The sequence below is a fragment of the Amblyraja radiata genome, chromosome 5 (assembly GCF_010909765.2).
Source record: "Amblyraja radiata isolate CabotCenter1 chromosome 5, sAmbRad1.1.pri, whole genome shotgun sequence".
NCBI classification, from domain to species: Eukaryota; Metazoa; Chordata; class Chondrichthyes; order Rajiformes; family Rajidae; genus Amblyraja; species Amblyraja radiata.
In genome coordinates this window covers 40,746,528-40,762,316 of record NC_045960.1, presented here as the reverse complement: position 1 = coordinate 40,762,316, position 15,789 = coordinate 40,746,528, and the positions used below count along the sequence as shown (strand labels likewise).

The window sequence follows — 15,789 nt, the reverse complement described above, 5'->3', positions numbered from 1 at the left end:
CCATGAGCAGAAACCACTTTTAACTGCTCATCAGTATTCTCTGCAAGTTGCAGTCAGTTTCATGCTGAAAAGAACACAGATTACCTATCACTGCAACTGCAAAGGTTGGGCCATTAATTTAAGGTTCCATATGACTACAATCACAATCACATTCACAATCACAATCACACTTAATTAGCCAAGTATGTTTTGCAACATACGAGGAATTTCATTTGCCAAGTCAGTCATACAAATAAAAAGCAACGGAACATACAAAACACATTTTAACATAAACATTCACCACAGTGACTCCTCCACATTCCTCACTGTGATGGAAGGGGAAAAAAGAGTTAAAATATCTTCCTTTCATTGTTTTCCTGCGGTCAGGGGGCCTCGAGCCCTCCATTGACGGGACGATCTTGACTCCCGTAGCCGGCAGCGTTTGGGCCCTCTGCATCGGGACAATCAGCTCCTGCATCGGGCGGATGTCAGCTCCCCCGCACCGGCGATCGGAAACCGGGTCGGGGCTGTTCGAACCTCTGCGTCGTTGGAGCTCCCGTCTAGCCTCTCCCGAGACTGCGAGCTCCCGATGTAAAATCTGCAGGCCGCAGTTGGAGCGAACCCAGGCAAGGGATCGGCTCCGATGTTAAGTCCACGCCCCGCGGTGGGGTTCAAGGTCAGTCCAAGGAGGCCTCCAGCTCCATCAATGGTTGGCCGCAAAGCGACCGGAGATGCGATCCGGAAAATAATTGCATCTCCGGCAAGGTAAGAAATAGGCCCTTTGAAACTAACAGCAGCAGAAGCAGGCAAACGATCGCCGAGCTCGGCCTGGGGCTCATGGCCGTTGCGGTCCGGATCTGCCCCCACTTCTACTCCCTGAGCGGGGCCAAGAAAATTGAAGATAGACACAAAATGCAGGAGTAACTCAGCAGGACCGGCAGCATCTCTGGAGAGAAAGAATCCATGATGTTTTGGGACAAGACCCTTCTTCAGTCTGAAAGAAGGGTCTTGACCCGAAACATCACCCATTGCTTCTCTCCGGAGATGCTGCCGGTTCCGCTGAGTTACTCCTGCATTTGTGTCCATCTTCAAATGACGTCACGCGCTCCAAACGTCTGTGCGAACGCATGAAGTCGCGCGCGCCCTTCGCGGGACCGTCGCTCCTCAACGCGACTACGAGGTCACGTAATTAGCATGCCAAGGACACGTAAGTGGGACAGGGGCTTAAGACATAAAATGTAAGATGCATAAATGTAAGACCACAAAAGAAAGCTTTTATTAGACGTCAAGAGCTTAAGGCAGCCAAAGATGTGAAATACTTTGGAAAATGTAGATGTGAAATGCTTTGGAAAATGTAGATGTGAAATTAAGTGAGAAATTAACAAAGCCAAGACAGGGTATGACAAGTGTTGGCAAGTAATACAAAGGAAAATCCAATGATGTTTTATGAGTAGATAAAGAGCAAGAGGACAAATAAGGAGAAAACTGGGCTGATTAAAGACCAAAAAGATGACTCCTGTGTGGAGGCGGAGGATATGAGTAATGCTCTTAACAAAATTCTTTGACGCTGTCAACAAAAAAAGGGGGTGATGTTAATGTTGCAGTTGAAGAGGATGTGTTTGAAATATTGAAGGGTTATATTTAGTGAATAATGAATATGTTTGAAATCTATCCCAGGTTCTTAAAAGATACATGAAAGAAATGGTGGCGGCTCAAAATTCAAGGTTTCAAACATCCCTGGTTTCAGGACTCCTTCCAAAGAATTGGAGAGCTGTCAACATTTTCTTGCTGTTTGAATAGAAAGGAAAGACTAAATTGAATAATTAGATTTGAATTAGTTTGACTTCAGTTGTAGGCAAGTTATTGGAGTCGATTTTAAGAGATGTATTCAAGTGAGAGTTAGATATAGTTCTTTGGGCTAACGGAATCAAGGGATATGGGTAGAAAGCAGGAACGGGGTACTGATTGTGGATGATCAGCGATGATCATATTGAATGGCGGTGCTGGCTCGAAGGGCCGAATGGCCTACTCCTGCACTATTTTTTGTTTCTATGTTTCGAAACTATAAATCTTTATTGTGAAAAACAGTAATCAGGAGTGGTCAGCATGGATTTGTTGAGGGGAAATATTGTCTAATTAATTTGATTTGAGGGCAGTGTGTTTGAGGTATGATATTCAGCAATATTTTTGAGTAGGTCCTTCAAGGCAGCCTGAATAAAAAATAAATAAAAGATCCACTGTGGGATGGCAAATTGGACACAAGATTGCTTTCTTTTGTTGTCTTACATTTACGCATCTTACTTCCTTATGCCTTGGAGACTGTCACCAGTGGGGTTCCATCGACTCAGTATTTGGTGCCTTGTTTTTTTTGTATTCATAAATTATTCACAAATACATATCAAATACTGGAGGGCATAGCTTTCAGATGAGAGGGACAAAGTTTAAGGTAGTTGTGCAAGTTTTTTTGCACAGAAGGTGGTGGGTGCCTGGAATTGATGGTGGTGGAGGCAGATACAATTGTGGCATTTAAGAGGCTTTTGGATAGACACATGGATGTGCAAGGAATTGGGATATTGATTGTGTTGCTGGCAAAGAGAAGTTGGTCTTGGCATTATGTTCAGCATTGACATTGTGGCCTGAACGGCTTGTTCCTGTGCGATGGTCTATGTTGTCTCCTTTTGCTCTCTCTCTCTCTCTCTCTCTCTCTCTCTCCCTTTCTCTCTCTCTCTCTCTCTCTCTCCCTCTCTCTCTCTCTCTCTCTCTCTCTCCAGTTACCTGCGTACCACTGTGTAAATAACGTATGTTTTATTACACTCCTTTCTGATTGCATTCCCATTGGACATTATTACAAAGAAACTTGAAAGGATTAATTTAATGAAGCCTACTTCAGCCATCCTTTGCTTTAAGGCTGTTCTTCAGATTTCTGCATGGAGGCGAGTTGCATTGAAGCCAGAAAGCTCATTGAAAAGTAAGAATCCTCAGGGAAGCTGAGTCCTACATAGCCCAGCCAGCAACCAGTCATTCACAAGGCCTATAACTGTCATGTGCAGAGTAATTGCATGTTAAAGGATCATTACCAACAGCAGGCATTTATTTTACAGTTCTCACATACAGAGTAGGTGGGCTTTCTGATTAAGATTGCCAACTAACGTCCTCACAAATAGGAGCAGGAGTAGGTCATCCAGTTCTTTCAGCCACATCTCTGGATTCCTTTATTATTCAGAAATCTATCACTCTCTGTTTTGAATGAATTCAAGTTCCACAAAGAATTTCAAAATATTTACCACTCTTTGCATGAGGATATTTCTCCTGATCTCAATCTTAAGATAACTATACATTGTTCCGAGAAAAAGACCCCTGGTTTTTGACTCCTCTGACATGGGCCACATCCTGCATTAATCCAACCTATTGAGCCCTGTAAGAAATATCTTCTTATTCTTATGAACTCAAAAGAATTCAAATCTAGATCACTCTTCATATATCAAATCTGCCTTCCCAAAACACGTGTTAGCTAAGCTTTGCTGCAGTCTCTGTATAGCAAGTACATCCTTTCCTGGGCAAGGAGTCCAAAGCTCAGCTATGCACTGCACAATTGCAATAGGACTACTTTACTCTTGTATTCAAACACTCATAGAGTCATAGAAACACACAGCATGGAAATAGGCCATTAGGTGCAAATGCCCCATCTACACTCGTACCACCTGCTCGCGTTTAGCTCATATCTTGCATTAAAGCTAACATATAATTTGTTCTCTTAATTGGTTGTTTTATCTGCAGTTTCTCCTTCAGTACTTTTGAACAATAACCCCACCCAATTTCTCACTGTTTTTCACAATTTAAAAATTGCTTTCCTTCTCTCATGTACACAAAAGGAGATAATTTCAATCTTTTCCATATTGTGTTCTATAGATCATGCCAAATTAGGGAAAACTTTTTCTTGATTATGCCCCTTAATATCTAAATCATAATTTCCTAACTGATTCAAATCTAAAAGGAAGCTATTTATCCCATTATTTTGAACTGGTTTACCATTCCTGCTATGAATTAAAATATGACAAAATATTCCTCTAAAACTGTGAAAATATATTAAAATGCACCGTAAATCATGTCTAGGAGGTAGCTAGAAATGACTATCCTATTGCTTATTTTAAAGCCCTTTTTAGCTAATGGGTTATTTTTGGTAGCGGAATTATGCTCTGGAATTCAATGTGCTTGAAGGTGAGGCCTTAAGTATGTGTGCATGTTGCACATATCCTGTGACACTATTCCGGCAGAATGATCTACCTGCAAGCTGCAGGTCTTACACACTATAGCTCATCATTAAATCATAGAGAATTGTAACAGCATAGAAGAAAGCCATTTGGCATGTTGAGTCTATGGCCTGTGAAGTGATCCCATCAGTCCCTATTCTGCTACTTTCCCCAAAGCTCTGCAAATTATTTTCTTTCAAATGCCTTTCCAATTCCCTTCTGAAGGCATTGATTGATTCTGTTTACCACCGTCAACAGGCAGTGAATCTTACAAAGTATCAACTCTTACATCCCTTTTATATCTTTTTTAGAAAGACTTATTAGGATTAGTATGAGATTTCAGATATAAAGCACACTATTATTCTTCTGGAAAAGTATGTAGCCTAGAAATGATAAGATGCCTAAACATGTGAAGGCAAGAAAATAGGAGCAGGAAAAGGCCACTCTGCTCTTCACGCTGGCCCGATCATTCAATATGATCATGGCAGATCTCTGCTGGCTTCAGCTACTCCTCTGTGGACATTCCCCATATCTTCAATACCTCAATCTTTCAAATATTTATCTATCTCCACCTTTAAGATATCGAACAATCTCCACCACCCACAGGACTAGAGAATTCCAGAGATTCACTATTTTCTGAGAGAAGAAATGTCTATGCAGCTAAGTTTTAAATGATCTGCCCTTTATTTTGCACCCATGTCCCCTTGTTCATGATTCTCCCAGTCAGAAAAAAACATCTTAACAATTACTCTGACAAGTCCCATTGGAATAAAGTTATAATTTATAAACTCCTAGGAATACAGACTCAAACTGTCTAGCCTGCGTTGATAGGACAGCCTTCTCAAACTCGTGAATCTCCTTTGAACTATCTCCAATGTTACTAATCATTTTCAGGTAAAGACAACTTAGTTTATTTTGGAGGTACAGCATGAAAACAAGCCCTTTGGCCCACCGCCATGGCCAGGCCGACCATCGATCGCCCATTCATATGTATGTTATCTCACTTTCTCATTCACTCCCTACACTCTCAGGGCAATTCCAGAGGCCAATTAACCTATAATGTCTAAACTCCAGGAATGCATGGCCTCACACCTCCCCACATTAAACTTTAATTGCTAGGATCCTCATCACAAAATGTCCTTCTACCAGTTTTTATATCATCAACAAACTTGCAAATCTTACATTCCGTTCCTTGCTCCAGATCATTAATGCGGTCACAAAACACGTAAACATGGGCTGTTATCATTTCCCAACTAGTTCAAACTAATTCAAATCCTAAATTTTGATGCCCCTATCTATTTTAGCCTTTTTTATAACAATGCTAATGCTTGTGCTATTGCAGTCATTTTTCCCCATTTTCTCTCCTATTGATATGTGTTCCATTGTCCGATTTCTTTTTTCAGCACTGAACCCACTGCAACATTTGATGATAATTAAGAATATTTTCTCATCTGTTGTTTTCAGCTTTGTCATTTACAGTTAATAATCTAACCTGGACTTTAGACAGCGGAAACCCCCCTTTATCACAATGATGTAGTTCTTGCATCCTCAACAAGCTTGCCTGCAATGTTGCTCAACATTTCCTTCCCATTATTGGTGACCTATGTTATATACCCAGTAGCATAATACCTCCTGCCTTGTTTCTTAATTCTAACCAATAGACACTGATCTAGAATTACTGTGTGGTTGAGTTTTCTTTATAGTGCAATTTTGTAGTAATTCACCAAACCAAATAAGAAAATAGTGACATTTAAACCACAGACTACATTCAATGCACATTGTATTGCTACATCATTTATACAAGTTAAAACATGTTGTGTTCTGAGCATAGACACAAAATGCTGGAGTAACTTAGCGGGACAGGCAGCATCTTTAGAGAGAAGGAATGGGTGACGTTTTGGGTCAAGACCCTTCTTCACACTGAGCAGTCCATTCTCAACATCCTTACCATGGTGAGTTTTCACAGATTGTACCCATTTGAGAACCTTCAAGAAGGCTTTAAAAATAAGTTTGTTTTGTTACAAATGCAAACATTCTTAAACATGTGTTTTACAAGCTTGTGAGCATAATTATGATTAGGTATGTTGTCAAATGCAGATAAATACAGTATAAACAGTGTTACATAAAATATATATATATATATATATTTGGAATAACTGCTCCATACAAAGTGGCCCATTATATGGATAGTCTCCGTGATGAGAGAGTGGCACCAGAACAGGTGACAGAAAGTATGAAAGGATTTACCCTGCTTGTCACAATACTTGTATTTACTAAGTGATGAATCAATAAAGTAATAGCAACTCAAGCCTTGACATTTGAGCTATATTAGGGCAGCAGTACATTTGTTGAAGTCAAAATAACATCTTTCAAACTGGATTAAAAATATGTGAAGACTACAATAGACTTGCATGACAGATAATGGCTATAATACTCTTAAATCGAAGTTAGAATAGCACAGTTTGCAAGAAATAACATAAATAATAGTAAGATTAAACGAGAACTTACCAGTTTGAAGTTTGATCTGTATTTTATGAGGAGTTACGATGAGGGATTACGTGAAGAGCCCGCTCAGCACGCATGCGCGGCATACTTCAAAGCAGCGGTGTGGAATCACAGATAGACAGTTATTGAAATAAACATAGTAAAGAAAAGGAGACATCAGTTATCAGTTTGACCCATATTATTGAGGGTGGGAGCGGAGTGCATGTAATCCCTCATCGTAACTCCTCATAAAATACAGATCAAACTTCAAACTGGTAAATTCTCGTTTAATCTTACTATTTTACTTCGGAGTCACGTGAGTTACTACATGAAGATTTTAAAGCTCTGCGATTTCAAACCGTGTAACAGTTATTACTTCACTCATTGCCGAAGTCCTTGAGGGAAGTAGTGTGTTATCGTAATCAACCAATGAATCTTTTTGTAGAAAAACACAACGGTATTTTTTAACAATAACAACAAAGAAATTAAATTGCTCCCCTGGGCTTAAATTAAATATTTGCAGTCTGTAAAAAAATTTCTGCAAATAAAGCAGGTTTTGCCAACGGCTTATTATAAAAAGTTCTGAACGTTCTTCCCCCGACCATCCTGCTGTAGCCAGGATGTGGTCTATAGGCACGTCCATTCTTTTGGCCATTGACGTGGATGCTGCCCTGGTGGAGTGAGATTTATACATGTTAGTGTTTATCCCAGCAGCTTTTAGCACCTGCTTGAGCCATCTCGAAATGGTTTGGCTCGTCACCCGACCATAAGGTTTTTTATGACTGACCCATAAGGCTTTTTCACTCCCTCGAATATTTTTGGTTGTGTCTATGTAGGACAGTAGGTGGGTCATGGCACATAACCGTGGTTCTGGCGGGTAAGCCCGGAATTCCACGACTGGATTAGGTGTTCCTGGTCTGCTCTGTTTGATCAGTCCCTGGATAATGAAAGAGATCTGGTCTGGAGCTGTGATCATGTTGTCCAGTCGCAATAGGTGTAGTGACTGGACCCTCTGCAGATACAAGTGCCATCAACATGAGTGTTTTGAGCGTAGATTGTTCCAGGTTGAGGGATCTGGCTGGTGGCCATCCCCTGAGGTATGTCAGGACCACACTGACATCCCATATATGGGTGTACCTTGGTCTAGGGGGGTTAGAGTTGTAAATACCCTTCATTAGTTTGACCACCAGCGGGTGGGACCCCATGGCCTGTTGTCCTGGAGCTTGTTTTAAATAGACAGACAGGGCACTTCTAGCTGTGTTGAAGGCACTGTAGCTGAGTCCTTCATCGTGGTGAAGGTTCGCCAGGAATTCCAGTACGTTGGTAACTGTAGCGGTTGAGTAGGTGGTCCCTGTATCCAAGCAGTACTTCTCCCACTTTTTGATGCTGGACAAGTACTGTTTTCTTGTGGATGTTCGGAGGGATGTCGTGGAGTAATGGGAACCATGGCTGTGTAGGCCAGTCGGGTACTATCAAAATACCTGAAGCAGAGTCCATTTGTATTTTGCGTAGTACACGGCTGATGAGGCAGAAGGGAGGAAATGCATAGAAGAAGAAATTTCCCCAATCCAGCGCGAACGCATCTACCGCTGCTGCCTCAGGGTCTGGTTCCCAAGCGACATACATAGGCACCTGGTGATTTAGCCTTGATGCAAATAAGTCGATATCTGGCATGCCATATTGCTTAATAATCTTTGCAAACACTTTGGGGTTTAACATCCATTCGGTGTTGTCATTAAATTTGCGTGACCTGGTGTCTGCCACTGTATTTAGCTTACCTGGCAGGTAAGTTGCTGATAGCCAAATATGTCTTTCGACACACCATTGCCAAATTGTGTTGACCAATTTGTTGCATGATATCGATTTTATGCCGCCCATATGGTTAATGTAGGCCACCACCGTAGTATTGTCTATTTGTAACCGTACATGCAAGTGATGCATATTGGATGCATATGCTTTTAAACCATAAAAGGCACCCAACATCTCTAGATAGTTAATGCCCAGTGTAAGTAGTAATGATGACTCTAGGTTAGTCCATCTACCACCTGTGCTGGATATGGAGTTAGTCGCTCCCCAGCCTTGAGCACTGGCATCTGTTTGGATAACTAAAGTAGGGTTAATGATGATGATAGGGCTGAAACTATGCCAAACATTTTCTGCCCACCACTGTAGTTCTGATATTGCTTCAGTGGGTAATTTCATGATACGATCATAATGACCTGCATGTCGTTTTAGTGCCTGTACCTTTGCTCTTTGTAAGTTTTGATAGTGCAAAGGTCCAAATTGTGTAGCCGGAAATGCTGCTACCATTTCCCCAATTACTCTTGCTACTTGTCGAATAGTTGGTCGCTCGTTGACCATTAAATTGTTGCATGATTGTGCCAATTCAGTAGGTTTTGTTTTGGCAAAGTTACAGACATGTGGGCTGAGTTAATTGTGAAGCCCAAGTAGTCCATGGTTGTGGATGGCTTCAACTTAGATTTATCTGGATGTAAGACAAATCCCAAGGTTTCGAACAACTGTTTGGTAGCTGACACAGCTGATATGCCAATTCCATGGTCTTGCCTACTATTAAGATATCATCAAGATATGCCATGACCATATGTTTTTGTCTTCTTAATATTGCCAGGGCTGGTTTTAGTATCTTGGTGAATAATCTTGGGGCTGATATTAACCCATTGGGTAATGCTTTAAACTGCCATAGCTGCCCCATCCAGGTAAATTTCAGGTATCTGCGATGACCCTTGTGAATGGGTACTGAATAGTAAGCATCTTTGAGGTCAATGCTTGCCATGAAGTATCCTTTGGAAATCAGTTGTTTGGCAGTAACAAACGTTTCCATTTTGAAATGTACATACTTAACAAACATATTTAGTGAAGTTAAGTCAATGATGATGCGACACCCACCATCTTTTTTAGTTTTAGTGAATATATTTGACACAAATTCCAAGGGTTCATGTTTTGTTTTTTCCCATGGTACCCTTAGTGATTAGTCTCACCAGTTCAGCTTGTCCCTCATGTTTCTCTTTAACTGAGAGGGAAAAGACCCTCTGGGGTGAATGTTGAACTGGTGGCAATTTTTCTAGTATAAATTGTATTTTGTATCCACTAATGCTATTGAGTATATACTTGTCACTCGTGATAGCCTCCCATGCTTCCTAAAACAGGTGTAATCTCCCCCCTGTTAGTATTGCGTCCCTACTTTCTATATGCTGGTAGGAACCAGACCCACCTACCTCCATGGTTATGGGTGTTTCTTCTATCTCTTCCCAGACCAGCGAGTCTTGCGCGTTGTCTGACGTGGCGGTGATGTTTGGGGGTGGCGCATTTTCCATGGGGTCCGCTCTGGGCCTTGGTCTAAAAAAGACTTCAGGTGGTGATATGCGGACCCTGAGCTTTCACCAGTCCCATAGGGTAGATGTCGACTGGTGGACGCGGTGGGGTGCTGCCGCTTGGGTATTTTTTGTTTTGGGTTTGCTCATCCCGGGGCCTGCCCTCATGAGACCGAAAGTTTTTTAGAGGCCTCTTCCATATCCTTTACTTTTTTCGTGAGGTCTTTGCCAAAGAGCAGTGTGTCTGGCTCAGTGGCTGGGGTTTTGCACAACCCCGCGAATTTTGGATTTAGGGCAGGTTTTATAATTTCTTTACGGAGGTTATTTATCTCGAACTGCGTGTTGCACAACAGAGCGAGAGTTGGTTTGTGGTCATCTCCATATTGTCCTCAGAACGAGCAAATGATGTGATGGCTGACGTCAGGAGCCTGAGGATCCGCTGCAGTTTCAGCTCCTGGTTCCGAATATTTGTCCCGACGTGCCCCCAGATTTGGCTGTTGACAGCCGGCACTTTGAGAGACTCACAATTTTCTGGAGCTGTGTACAATTCTAAGGCCTCATTAACCACCTGCTCCTGTAGGGGCCAGTTGGAGAGGTGGTGAATGCTGGCCGCTAGTTTAGGCTCTAATGGCCTTCCTGCACGTGGGGCTGCCACATAGCGGTCCACCACACCCAGCAGCTCTTCCTGGTCCTGCACCCCTTGCATACTCCCGACTTCTTCAGCCAGCATCCCCTCTTCCTGACCAGCCCAGTCCTGGTCGCCAAAGCTGCCCTCGGGTGAGGAGGAAGCGATGGCCAGTGCACAAGGCACTGTGGAGGGAGTGCCTGAACTCTCCCTGCGAGACTGCCCCTCACGCAGCGAGTCTCGCTGGAGCACCTGCTCCAGGAGCCGCTCCATGCGGCTCAGGTGGCTGTCTCTCCCCCGAACGGGTGGTGAGACGTCCCCATCCGACGAGTCGGAAACCACCGGCCGGATGCTCTTCCTGGTGGCTATACAACCAGTCCGCTGCTCAGGCGCTAGCGGGGCTGGGCTCGGCCCAGTGTCGGGGATGGCGGAGCGCCGGGTAAGCGGTCCTACCGCCTGCTGCCCCCCACAGATGGAACACTCCTCCGTCGGAGTCGAGCGGGGGACAGATTTCTTCGAGAGCCTTTTCTTCATGTCTGAAAAACAAATCAGAAGGCTCTCCTTGCAAAAGAAAAGCCGACCTCAGAGTAACTTACCTGACGGTCCGTCTTTTAAACTGCAGCGGGAGCGCCTGACTCCCGCTGCGGCCGCTGTTGCACTGCTGAACGCAATGCCGCGCATGTGTGCTGAGCGGGCTCTTCACGTAGTCACTCACGTGACTCCGAAGTAAAATACCCCGTTACAACTATGTTCACAGACATCCTTTTCATTTTCTTTTTAAATTGGACATTCAGAAGGCAGTAATGTGTTAATAATTGTAACTTGGGCAATGATATCCAGCACGAAGCATCACTTTTATAGATTGTTTCTCAAAACAGGAAAACGTAATTTATCTTTTGAGATCAAATAAATAGTAAACGTTGGAATTAGTTTCTGATATCTGATTTAGGTAAATGGACTATAGATCGCTGACTTCCTTTAATCTGATTATTATCTTCAAGAGCACATGATGGTCTCTAGGGCAGAGGTGAATGTGAAAGCTCATGGCCATGACAAGGGTATGAGACGCAGAACCCATTTAGGGCTGAGACACAATGCCAACATTATTAATAGCTTGGTTCAGATTCAGTTACATGCCAGGGAGAAGAATGGAGCTGATGCCTATCGTCAAAGCAACTGCAGAAAATTATTAAATTCAATGTTGGGAGAAGACATGTCTAATTCTCAGTTTCCACTGGAGATGGTTGTGTAAAGCTATGTTTTTTATTTGGCTGTCACTTCAGTACGTGATGAAAAAAACTCTCACCTGCCACATATGTGCATTAAAGCTGTGTTTGTTTTCTGGTAAAATCATCACAACATTGTTGTAACATTGATAAACTCTTATGAGGTTGACTGCCACTACTGCGAGAGAACAAGGTTATTAAATTTAATGTAGTCTATCAGGGAAACAGATAAACTGAGTATTACAGGTTTCGTTTTGTAATTCATTTGTAAGGAAACGGAATCCTTTCTTAAGATCACCCTGCCTTTGTGTTTTCTTCCACATGACATCTTGAGGTTTTTGTTTCAGGCATCTGACAACAGAAACCTTCCATGCAGCAAAAACAGAGGAAGTTTGTAAGTTGAGCACCATTCTATCTTGTTCCAACTTTAAAATTTCAAGATTCTTATTGCTAGAGTTTAAAAGTAAATTAATTTCTGCTCATATTAAATGGCCCTCAAATACATTTTGCACAGTAGTGCAGAATGCTTCATCCAAAAAAAACGATGAACTTTTGGATACCAATTCCCCAGATGTCTTCGAGTAAATATTCCACAGATGGATGGTCATTATTCTTGGTGTTGAAGGCTACAGATTACCAACATTCTATGTTTTCCGCTTACCGATACATCAGGCTTTCAATGAATCTATAAGCAGATTGACATCCTACTTTGGTTGTGTCTCTATTTTTATATGCAAAATCTTCTGTCTGGAACAGGTGACATACATAAAGCAATGTCTTTTGCAAGTAATGTAGAATGAAAGGTGAATCGTGTCAGTTCTCATAAAATCAATAAATGGAGAAAATGAATTACTGCCACTAGTGCATCTGTAACATTTTCCCAGATGGTATGGCCTGTGGGCGAAGGTGAGCTGTCATCCAAGTGATTAGTTTGAATATCAGATTGTCACATTTTAACCTGAAAGGAACGTGTTAGATCAGATATGAAAAGTGAATCCATATAGTTAAAGGCAAGAATGCCATGATTTCAAGAAGAGTTACAAAATATAAATATAAAGTATTAGCTGGTGAGTATTCAACAGGGAGAGGATTAGATCATCGTTCCCTTCGTGTGTAACATTCAGATGTGTTGGGGCAATTATGAACTGCAGGATTGACTGTCAATACAGGACCACAAGATAAACATTGTTTGGCCATTCAGGAAGAATTGACATAAATCCTGATTTCAGAAGCAGGATTAAGTATTCTGCCTCTTGAAGGCTTCATTTCAATTTTAAATGCTTGTTTTTATTAATATTTCTCGGTGCAATTGGTTCCCAAATAAATAAGTTTTTGCAACCAAATGCCTACATAAACTTTAATTCAATACCTTATGGGGCAGAGCATGTCACGTTATCATCACTTTTGATATTTCTTTCCTAAATTGATTTTCACCGTGTTTAATTAAGTTTTAAGGCAATGGCCCTTGTTCTGGATTAACCCGAATGAGGGAATTACTCTACTGATTTGTTTAACCTTCAAATTATCAAAAGCTCACTTATTTTAAATGAGGAGTTGCTTATATTCTTTCCTACTGTTTAAGTCACAAATGTATAAGCTTAACTGCAGTGGCTTAGTTGTGTCACTCCTGCCTTGTAACTTACTTTTGGCTTATTAAGGGTCATTACTAGATTTCCAGCATATGTTCTTGCTTTATTCTTAAAAGGTATCTGTGTATTTCGTGCTATACGATGTTTAGCAATGCTCGTTTGACCTCAACTTCTGAATCTACAGTCTGTACTCCTGATAGCCAAAATTATATTCTGAGAATGCAAATTACCAAAGTGTAACATAACCTACTCTCAGTTATTGTGTTCATTTCTCTTAATCCCAGCCAATGGAAACCAGGAGGTTTGTGTAATTCTAAAACCATTAATTTATCCATTTCAGTTTTTCTTTTGATACTAATCCTTATTAGTGTTTCCCTTCATAAATATTTGATCTTCCCAAACCTCTGCCATTGTAAACTTTTCCATGGTGAGTTTGAAGTAAAATATTCTTTTACTTGCTTAATCACAGCCTAGTCTTCTACTTTATTGTACCAAAACAGCTTTTAGTAAGTCCAATACCCACGTCGCCACTTTCTTTAACTTCATGTACTTACAAAAAAAATCTCCATTGTTGCTTTTAATAACATCAGTCCTTTTTCCATACTCTTTGCTTTCATTATTCTTCCCTTGTATTCTTCTTTTGTTAGTTGCAATAATCCTTCCAGCTCTCATTCTTGCTACTATGCTTTGTCCCTTCTCCTTATGCTTAAGACCAGTTTGAAACCATTTTCATGGACATGGCTGCATTTCCAGAGTGCCCCTTCTGCCTATTATATTCTGGTTGTGTGATCTCCTCATTACCTTCTTGAATAGCTCCACTGTTGGGCTATAGATTCACAACTGACCTACTCTCTTGCAGTCAAATTCTTCCTCATCTAATCAAAATTAGGCTTAAAGCCAAAATTTAAGAGAGCCACCACTTCATAACTGATAATGGAACCAATAATGAATTCAATTGGCTTGTGGTTACAGTTGTAATTATCTTGAATGCATTCAGAAAATCTGCTACTATTTCTATTTTTATTGTTATTTATTGCGATGTAAGAGGCAGCATCTTAGAAAATCAAAAAATGTTGATTAATCATTAAAAAAAAACCTCATTCAGCTCTCAACAAGTTTTCTTTATAAACACACAGCATATTATAACAAATAATGATATAATAACTTAAGCTGAAATTTAGTTTAGATTATTATTGTCACGTGTACCAAGGTACAATGAAACAGTTTTGTTTGTGTGCTATCCAGTCAAAGAAAAGACTATACTGTAGCGCAAAGATAATCCCGAAATGAAGGCGAGGAGCCAGGTGTTTCGGGAGGTATTTTATTCGCTGTCCTTCTCCTGACCAGACGAGTCTGCAAGAGGGAGAAACCTCTGCCCTTTGTACCTGTAGCTAAGGGCCGCCCCCGGACTCATCCATTCCCGTGCCGAGGGGTTCGATAGTGGAAATGGCGCGACCCTTGGGAGCCGCCACAACACACAATTACATTCAAGCCATCTGCAGTACACAGATAAATAAAGTTAAAATATTTTAACAAGTAAGGAGGGAAATAAACATTCTCTGAAAAAGGAGTGATTCTTTTCTGAACAGAAAGAACAGGCTTCTCTGGACTGTATAAGACTGTATAAGTAAACATCAGACCCACTCTGACCCAGACGCCCCAATTAAAAATGGGGGACACAAATATTATGACTCAGAGCCTCGTTCTTCCACCTTGTGTTGGCAGATGTCTTCCATGTGATTTTATATAATCAATTTATTTATAACATCCAAGACCGCCGGAAATTACAGAGAGTTGTGGATGTAGCCCAAGCCATCAAGCAAACCAACTGCCCTTGCATCTACACATCATGATACCCTGACAAGGCCACCAGCATAGTCAATGATCAGATTCACCCCAGTCACTCCCTCTTCCTCCCTCTCCCATCAGGCAAGAGGCACAGAAGTATGAATACCTCCAGATTCAGGGACAATTTGTTCCCAGCTATTATCCCAGCTGAACCGTCCTCTCACCAGCTAGAGTGTGGTCCTGACCTGCCATCTACCTCAATGGAGACCTTTGAATTATCTTTAATCTGACTTCATTGGACATTATCTTGAACTAAATGGTGGACCCTTTATCCTTTATCTGTACACAACAGCTTGATTGTACACTAAACTAAAAACAAACAAAAAATAAATTACCGATTTTTGGTCATTTTACGATCCTTCTTTCCTAATGCCACAGCGTGTCTCATGCCTTTTGACCTAGGCTGCCTTTACCAATAGGACTGTTTAAGCTACGTGCCCATGCATTCTTTCCTCC

At 41.4% G+C, this 15,789-nt stretch overlaps 1 long non-coding RNA gene across 1 annotated transcript; it reads left to right on the top strand.

The window, feature by feature from the left end:
• The first annotated feature begins 296 nt into the window (after window positions 1–296).
• On the top strand, window positions 297–14,838 carry LOC116972818. The gene is made up of 3 exons (XR_004411894.1): window positions 297–307; window positions 8,618–8,621; window positions 14,742–14,838. It is a non-coding gene; the product is annotated as an uncharacterized LOC116972818 (long non-coding RNA).
• The last annotated feature ends 951 nt before the right edge of the window (window positions 14,839–15,789 follow it).